Source organism: Mesitornis unicolor, unplaced genomic scaffold, assembly GCF_000695765.1.
Source record: "Mesitornis unicolor isolate BGI_N332 unplaced genomic scaffold, ASM69576v1 scaffold40160, whole genome shotgun sequence".
Lineage (NCBI taxonomy): Eukaryota > Metazoa > Chordata > Aves > Mesitornithiformes > Mesitornithidae > Mesitornis > Mesitornis unicolor.
The window spans coordinates 31,931-41,732 of NW_010158365.1; positions in this window are offsets into that span (position 1 = coordinate 31,931).

Genomic DNA, 9,802 nt, shown 5'->3' on the forward strand with positions numbered 1-9,802 from the left:
GGGGTGCAGATGGTCCCCTGACAGCCAGGAGCTGTGCTTGAAGTCCTAAAGCAGGCACTGCGTGGGCATGGAAAACCAGCAATGCTTCGGCCTCGTCTGTGGCTCTCGGGGTTCTGCCCATGTTGTGTCCAAGAATGGTCAGTCCCAGCCCTCAGACATTTATGGTTTCAGGCCCCAATTCTGCAGTGAGGTGGTTTTGGTTGAATCTTCGGGATATCTGTACACGGCAAGGTAATGCTCAGCCTTTCTGAAGGTGGTAAAAATCTTGCTGTAATTAATTAACTTACTGTATTTTATGATGTTTGGTGTGCCTCCTTGGCACCCAGAGGATCTCGGATCTTTGATCCAGAGGGTGTGATTTATTGGGCAATTACACATCTCCACACCATCACTCATGCTGGAAAGAGGCGCGGTGATCTCATCAGTCTGGGGGAACGCGACACGGAGGGACTTTTATCAAATGAAGGGGGGGCTGACAGATGGAGAAGTATTGATTCAAGCCAGTATATTATCTTCTGCATTAATATTGTGCAAACAGTAGCAAATAGAGACCCTGCACTGGTGTTAGTGTTTTTTCCATGATGAAGAATAGCCCTTCCGTGAAGTTTCATTTCAATGAGGAATGATGTTTTGGGACATTAAATGATTTCTTATGGAAATGTTAGTGCTTTCATTATACAAAGGAACGGCAAAATGCACATTTATATTTCCTGTGCTATCAGGAGAAAACGGTGTGAGGTGAATCCTCTTGGGAATACAGCAACGGGTGAAAAGTCTTCTGTATGTGATGCTCTATGTTTTGGGAGTCGACTTGGGAAGCAGCACACTGCAGGTTCTGCAGTGTTTTAGGTGCGTTTTAAAGAACGATGGCCCAGGCCATTCACTTGTAGATGGACTTTACTGAGAGTCTTGGACCCGGATGGTGGCTATGGAGAGGTGAGACCAGGAGAAGATTTTTAATACGTTTAGTCCTGTTGGCTTTCCAAATGGCAAATGGTTCCTGAATCAGGGCCAGAATATGCATTACGTGACACAGGTCCTCCCCTTCTTTTACTGTTTCTTTTTAATTTGAAGGTCACTCCTCTAAGTTTAGCAGAGACTTTTCTGCTGGTGACTGATGCGTTCCTCCCGCTGTCCTTTCTACTTTGTAATGCTGGATTTATTAACGTATCGACAGAGTTCTTCCCATATTCATCAGGGCCAGATGGTGATAAGAAGAACTTGTGCTTTAAAAATTACCTTCCTTCTCTTCTTCCCTGGCCCCCACCAGCATCAGAAAGGGAGGGGATTAATCCTAGACCTGGAGGCAGGCATCAACTGAGATGCTTTTGAAGTCATTAGCAAGATAACCAGGTAATCAAAATGATAGGAGAGACCTTGACTTGTGCTGGCAGAAGAGAGCGAGCCACAGCGCAGGGGTTTTGTTTTACTGGGATCAGGGGCACGGCGGCTGCGGCTGGAAGTGGTGATCTCCGCTCTGCGGATGGAGGTGATCCCCTCTCCCTGCGGATGGAGGTGATCCCCTCTCCCTGCGGATGGAGGTGATCCCCTCTCCCTGCGGATGGAGGTGATCCCCTCTCTCTGCAGATGCGGATGGAGGTGATCCCCTCTCTCTGCAGATGCGGATGATCCCCTCTTTTGTAGATGGGGGTGATCCCCTCTCTCTGCAGATGGGGGTGATCTCTGCTCTGCAGACCACACACACACCATTGCTCGGCACACATAACCCATGCCCACCGAAGAAGTTCAAGGGCTTCATGTGTCTTTGTGGGCTTCTCATGGCTTGTATTTCTTGAGATGCTAAAAATTCAGAGTGAAACAATTGAAGATGCTATGTCAGAGTGCACAAGTTGCAGAATTCAGAGCTTAGGCCATAATGATGAACTTATTTGCAATTAAACTGGATCTATTTCCAGTAGATCAATGCTCTTGAGCTGAAAGAAGTTAATGCTGCTTTGCTCCCTTTGCTTCACGTGCTTTCTGTGCGTGTTGGCTCATGTTGATTTATTGTTTTCTGTGTCCCATGAAGACATAAACCCAGGTTTAGAGGGCAGCAAAGGCTCCAGGTGATTTATTTTTTCCCACCCGTTCCCCTTCTCAGAACACTGAAGAGTTGTCTGTGCATTAGAGGGATGTGAAGGCTGGTTTGGGTTTATTTGGATAGAAGTGCTGAGGAGGAGGTCTCAGACCACTTGGCCTGCTTCTGCATCAGGCAATGAAACGGTGCTCTCTGCGGGGGCATCTGAACCCAACTCCCGCTGCTCCAGGTTTTGCGGATGAAGATGTGTGACCCCAGGACGGGTGTATTTTCCCTTGGTCCCCACTGGAGGTCACTGGAGCATTGTTTACCATTGTCTGTTAGAACAAAGGAATAGCAAAATTGACGTTTCATGAAATTAATGTTTTAAATTTTCAGAGATGTTATCAATTTTACATATGAAAATAAATCTCCGACTTGCTCATGATTCCTGAGTGTAATATGTATTTTATAAACGTTTCTTATGGCCTGAGGAGGTATCAGCAGAGCCTTTATTTTACAGAAGTATGAATCATCTGATAGGAATTTTGAGAGAGGCTCCTGCAATGAGTTCTCTGTGCCCCAGCTTGCTTTGTCATACCCTGATGGATGTGGCCTAAGTGCCAAAACATACCTTAAGCCCTTCTGTATTCGTCAGCGGGAAGCCTAAATGTTGCCATTGCCCATTATTCTATTCCATATCTGTTGTTATATGTGCTGTGAAGAAGATGAGTGGTTTGAGGTTCTGCAAAGGTCGCCTGATTCAACTTGGATCAGACCAAGGAGACAAAGAATGGGGTTTTGGGGTTTTTTTCTTTTCTTTTCTTTCCTCTTTTCCCTCTGCCCTTGTGCAGGCAGCAGCAGTTCCTGCCCATTCAGAATTTTGGGACGCCTGCTCACATACCGCTCCTGTCCCAGACACAGACCCCCCCATGCATAAGGAGCCCTCAGCACTCAGTGCTGGAGCAGAAGCAGATGCTGGGCTCACAGGATCTAATTATCAGTAATAAGAAAAGTTTGGCAACTAGGCACAGAATCAGCAATAAATGAAACAAAGCTTCTTCTCAACCCATCTATCAAAGTGTGAGCAGTTGCTGTTAATGATAGACTGAATAATAATCAGTATTAACTAAAAGGAGCCCTTTATATTTCCTAGTGATAGTTAGAGCCAAGAAATAGACTCCTGACTTTTGGGTGAGATCCAGTTTCAATATAGCTCTGGGATTTATATTTTCGCCTTTATATGTAAAGTGCATTTGTGAAATGCATCAGTTTATGGCAGATGAGGTGCCATTTGCTGTGAGTTTTGGACTGCAGGAGCGCAGGCAGTTGATGGAGCAGTGCTTGGCCTTCTTGGAAAAGGTGTGGGAGGAGCTGGGATTTCCAACTCCGATCGAGGCACTTCCTACAAATCTGTTCCTACAGACAGCTGATGCATCCAAACACCCTGCTGGAGCCTTTCTCAAATAAACAGAAATGCATCCGTGAAAAATCTCAGAATGTAGTGCTCTCCACAAACATTTCCATTGGAGAAACACAATTTGCTGATGAAAAATTCTGAGCAGGAGTTTAAAGTGTTTGCAGGCCCACAGGGAGCTTGGGTGTGGAGCAGGGTCATCGCAACTGCCCTGCTCTGCATGGTGCAGCAGAGCAGGCTCGTGGGGCTTCAGAGGGGCCTGGAGCAGACAAAAACTGCCCAAATCGATGTAATGGCCTGGCTGGAGTGTCTGCTTCAGGGAAGAGTCAAACAGGAGAGGTGAAGTGGCTCTTGAGGGGTTTGTCTGGGCCCTGCTCCTGCATGGGGAGGACGTGGGAAGAGCTGCTCTTAACAACCAAAACACTCATTTTATAGAGACTTCAGAAAAGTAACGCTTGATTGTGTTTAGCAGGTAATTTTCTGAACCTAAATAATAGGTTCATCTCGGATTGATGATGAATGCAGGGACTCCAGTCCTGAACCAGGGAGATTTGATTAACGCATTAGAATGATGAGGCACTCGGTTGGAATAAGAATGTGCTGGCCCATAAGCCGTGTGTGATACGCTGTGCTTGAGAGAGAGCCACACGGGATTTCTGTGACCAGGGTCCTTTTTTGTAGATCCAAATGGGGCAGTCAGGTCCTGCAATGTCACTGCTGGGAATTAAATGGGAGAGGTGGAGGCACCACAGCACTAAATCCAACCTGGGCTGGTTTTGGAGCTGTGCTTCTGCCTTGGCTTCATTTAAAACCTTCTCCTTGTGTGTTTGCACTAAAGCCCTGGAGCCCTGAGAAAGAAGATGCAAATAACTTGACTCTTTTCCCATGGAAGCAATTAAGAAACTGTGTTAATAAGAAATCAAGTTGTTTGTAAATTTTAATGGTTTAAAAGATGCCTTAGGGAAATCACAAACAAACAGGACGCTTTGTTTGATGCAGACCCTTGGTAGCTGAGCAGCTCCACCTATGCTGTAGATGTGATCAATTAAAAATTATCAGGAGAAAATGACGCGTTCTCTTAATTTAATGTGTTTAGCCAAAAGGATTTTCTACCGTAGTGATTAGAGGCTGGAGGAGAGTGTCATTTTGGTTTATTTCCTCCCTCCCAGAGAAAAAGGGGAACCAAACTGCATTGTGCTATAGGGTGCTTGGGAATGCTGGGAGCACAATCAGTGGGAAGTTGTGTTAATATTGCATTTTGCAATACTGCATGTTGCCGACACAGCACTGTCCCTTCTGTGTTTGTATGGGAGTGGCCGCGCTGTTTTACACTCGTTTGGTGTTTCATTTGCCTGTGAGAGCTCAACTTTGTGGAGTTCCACACACAGCTCCTTGCTGACACCCGTTGGTGCTGCGCGTTGTCACTGGTTCGCGGTGGGCTGAGAAAACGGGTGCAGGCAGCAGCTTAAAAACAAACAAAATTAAAATGCCAAATTAGTTTCTTTTTGCGCTTCCCCTATTGCAAAGCCCGACTCGTTATTTTGAGGCCCAGCCTCAATTACATGGCGTGGGTGTTGGCAGCACTGCGGGTCCTGCAGAGAAGCCCTCTTGGTTTCCATACGTGCTGATATTTGACAGATAAAGAGCAGGAGCTGAGGCTTTCACACTGCCTCAGTAGCCAAGGAAAATGTGAATGTGATGGAGTAGAAGATGGGACTTAAGGCACAAAACCTGTGTGAGACAGGGAGAAACGGGGGTGACTGACAAAGTGGCACCTGTGTTCATTGCTGTTTGGGTGTGTGATACGTGTGTGGTCTCCACAGGACTGAATTATTGTGATTTATAAGAAATTAATGGAGCTACATTTGGCTTTATGTAATGTGTGTCTACACGTACACGAGAATCAACAGCAAGTTTTGTTACTGCTGTGACACGTTCCTTCCATCTTGTTCACTGCTATGATTATTGCAGTTTGTTTCTCCTGGAGTTCCTGTACGGCATGACAAGACACCAAAGTTATGGTGAGTTACACAAAGGACTCCTTTGCATATTAAAGACTCTGTATTGTCACTTGACTAAATTTGGGAAAACGTCTACCACTGTGAGTGTCATTAGAGAGATGAATTCCAGCGCTCATTACCAGGGTGCTGTGACAAAGAGGTGGAGGGAGGACTGGAAAGTGGCAGGGTGCTTTATTCCCCGAGCCTTGTCGAGGCTCATTTTGCTTCTCTCCATCTCGAGCAGTCTCAATCCCTTGATAATAAATGCAGCTCGCATATGAACAACCCCCCGGACTGATTTCTTTCCACTGGAAGAAGTGATTTAAAAGAAGACAAAAAAAGACACTGAATGTGTTCATTATTGATAATCTTAAAGATTTACTGTGGGCTTTCAGAAAAGCTGCTGCCTTAAAGCAAACTGCTTTTATCTCCTTTTTGTTTGCTTAGTTGGCTTTTGTGGGTTTTGTGCCTTTTTTTTTTCTTCAGTAGCTCATGTAGGTAGAAGCCTGAATATTTTGATTTTCTGAGGGGAAGTTTGCCAGCCCCTGCAGCAGTGGGGAGGCTCAGTGGGGTCTGTTGTGCCATCCGGGCAGTGTCTGGGTACATCGGGCCTGGCTTAAGGTGCCTGCGGCCACTCAAGACAGTGGCTCTGCCTGTGCTGGCAGCATCACAGTGTCACTGGCACAGAGCTGAGTGCCCTGGTCTCTGAGGACGAGCCAGGCTCCTGCCCTGGGGCATTGGGCTTCTTTAGAGCCTTCTGAAATAGACCATAATTGTAAACATTTAAAAAACAACAGGAAAAAAACCTTGGCAAAACCATGGAGAAATCTGCTCAGCAACTGAAGCTGTTTCCAGTCCAATCCTGATCCCTCATGGTTAATGTGTGATCTCCAGCCTTCGTTCCCCTGCCCCATTTCAAAGTGCCTGTCTTGGGGTTCAGACGTTCTTCACATGGTGTGTGACTTTGTTACAGTGCAGGAAGCCAGGAGGAAATGGCAGAGGAAGGGGCAGTTTAGTTTGGAGGAATCCCCAGCTGCTCCCTGGTGCTATCTCACGGGAAGATGTTGACACAGTGATCACCACAGCGCTCTGTGTTACGCTGCCTCCAGCGTTCCCCTGCGGGAGCAGGAGCAGCAGCGGTGTGAGGGATGGTATGGCAGATGGGACTCGGGTGTGCAATGACAAACCCATGGCACAGGGAACCAGGAGAAGGGGGATCCGTGCTGAAAAGCCCAAGAACAGCAAATTTCTCCATTGGGTTCTGACCTTTCTCAGTGTACATTAAAGGACAGAGCAGCCACCCTGTGCTCGGAGATATCAGGGATGTTTGAAGTACAAGAGATGAACCCGGGAGGCGCAGCTCAGGTGTGCTCAGTCACCTCGCTGCCCTTCATCTCCAGAAGTTCCAGACTTGCTAATTAAAGCCCAAAATGTGTTCGGGGAGGAGCAGATGGCATTAGGAATTGGGTGAGAATGAGCTGCCACAGGGACGTGAACTTGCTTCACCCACGTAACCTCTTGACGGGCCCTGCGAGCTCACCGCGCTGTCCCAAAACGGCCCCTTTTAATACGGTCAGTGCCGGAGCCAGGCGAGGAGGTGGTGGAGGGGCGATCGTGGGGGTCACGAGCTTCACCTCACTTCTGTGCGAAACACACTCCTTATTTCAGAGTAATTAGGCTTCCTGCATGGATGACTGTGGGGAAGCAGAGTGCGCTGACCCAAAGGTCTGTGAAATTGAGAGCAGCAGCAGGTGCCCAAAACCTTGAGAAATCAGGGCTGCCAGCAGGAGCTGGTTCATCTTTTTTCCCCTGAGGAGATAAGCACCCCTGAGCTTGAGAGCATGCGTAAACACACACAAACTCTCTGGAATTACACCCCAAAATGACAGGGGAAGGTCCAAACTCCTGAGTGTGGTGGGGAAGGAGGGAAGACCCCATGGTGGTCTCTTAGATGGGTTGTACAGATGGATACTGCAACAGCAGAGCAGGGAAAATTTTCCCCTGCTGTTAAAGAAGGGAATAACTTTGCTCTCGGCTTGTCTGGGGGCTCTGGGCTTGTCATCTTTTCCCTGTTAACGCTCTCCTTTTTTGGAGCGTGCTTTCCTCAGTATCATGGCTTGGGATCTTGGGAGGGATGTGCCAGGCGGTTGCTTTCTGGCACAGAAGGCACAACGACTTGGTTGAACTCATGGGCATTTGGAGGCCTGATGGATAAAAGGAGTTTGCAGTGTTCAAAGTGAAAAATCTGGGTAACGCTTACCACAATACTAATAGGAAATATAGAGGACTTACCCTGGTTGTTCTGTTGGATTCAGTGTGGTGTGTTCTTGTAACTAAGTCCCTCTGGTCTAGGTTTTCCTATGCATGTAAGTGAAAATTTATCAGGCAGACACAAATTCGGTGATGTGTTGGAGCAAGAGCAGAATTGAATGAGCTCTGTGTTCAGAGGTGGCTGGAAGGAGCCCCATAACCTGTGCAGAATTGGCCGATTTTGTGTCCCCGCATGGGTTTTGCTGCCGAAATCAGAGATTTCCCAGAGGCCCCGTGCATGGAGTTGTTTCATCCCAACAAAGAGCGCTGGAACACAGAGCATCAGAAAACATTTCCTCTGTGTTCAGAAAGCAAAGCCATATGCTCAAACCCTGTCATCAGTTCAGAGGCGTTTAATAACCTCATACTTCACCAATCAGAATAATTAAACAGGCTCATTATTTTAAATATTCACTGCGTCCAGATTCCATGTTTGGCTTTCTTGGTCAATTTGGTTCTTGCTAATCTGGGGGAAGGAAAGAATGTTCTCTAGTGCTTAATTTGCATTAAAAACACTATAATTTGTAAGTAAATTGGAAAGCTTTTAAGTGAAGAGGGAACATCAGTGACTTGACAGTCAAAGCTCTCCTTTGTTTTTCAAGCATAATGTTCCAGAAAGATGCTCTTCCTTTCTTGGAATTACATGGGGTAAGCATGAAGCCTTGTAATTGTTCATTAATCCATGGTTATTAGGAGACTGGCGGAAGAAAGCACCAGAAAAGAAAAACAAACCCAAAGCGGGGAATGTCTTGCCTGTGATACCTCTACTAGAAAATAGATTTTAAATGTAAGTTATTCAAGGGGAGATTCTCGTCAGAAGAGCCATCTGGGCTGGATGGGGAGGCGCTGCTGCCTGTGCCCTGTGCAGGGAAGCCTCTCCCTGCTGCTCCCAGATCTGAGTTTTTCCCTTTCCAGTAGTCCCAGTTGTGCAAGGCCTCCTCTTACTGGTGAGCCGACAGGCGGCCCATGAGGAGAAATGCCTGAAACTTGCCCAAGAGGAGTAAAAACATATAAAGACATGTCAGCATGGCTAAACAGTGAGGAGGGAAAAGTTTCTCCTCTTTTCTTTCTTGACCAACCTGACACAAAGAAAATGCCTTAGTTGGTTTGATATTATTCAAAATGTGCAGACAGGCTCCACTTTTCTTCCTTTTTTGGTATATGAGATTGCATGGCTATTTCTTAAAAAAAATCTGTTATATTAAAGCTGTTGCTTGCTTTATTGCTTCCATCTCTTTATTTCAGAGGAGGAGGAGGGGAGAGGAGTGAGAAATGCAGCAGAGAAGCTTATTTCAATGCAAATCTATTGTTCAGAATTGCAGTTTTAAAATCTTCTCAACTTCAGCTGAACAATGATAAAAGAATAATGACTGTGAATTATTAGCTGTTCCACCTACCTTCAAAATAGTTCTTACATTGTTGTGATACTTGAATATATTTATTTTTATACTACTTTTCTTTTAATGTGCATGTGGTTCCTGTGGCCTTCGTTTTCAGGATCTCTGATAATTCTGCATCTGTACTTTTGTTATGGATACTTAGGGCTAAAATCAGTTAAAATTCTCTACTTTCTTCTGTGCTTCCAAAGTAATCAGATCCATTTTTCTATTATTCTGTTTCCAGGCCAGGATAATGCAACAACTATCAGTATAAAATTGAAGCGATGTAGGAAGTGGAGTGGTCGCCTTTTGTGCTGCTCTGAAGCGCTTCTGTGGCTGTTTGCAGAGGAGGGCTCAGTTCTGAGCTGTTTGAGCTCCTCACCACTATCAAAGGCCAAATTTCTGCACAACAGTGAGTGCAAACTGGCGTGGGGTGCAGCATTTGACACGCTTTTGGTATTTCTTCTGCATGTAAACGGCCTCCAAATTATGGGGTGTAGAGAATCCACCCCAAGGGATTCTTACCTTACACGTGCAAACACCTGACAGCCTGGGTCAGCTCACAGCGCAGAGGGTACTTCTTCATTTTTATTTGATTTTATTTTTATTTCTCGATTATATTTGTTAATGTTTATAGATTTAATGGCAACCATGAACGTTTCTCAGCAGAAAAGTGAGA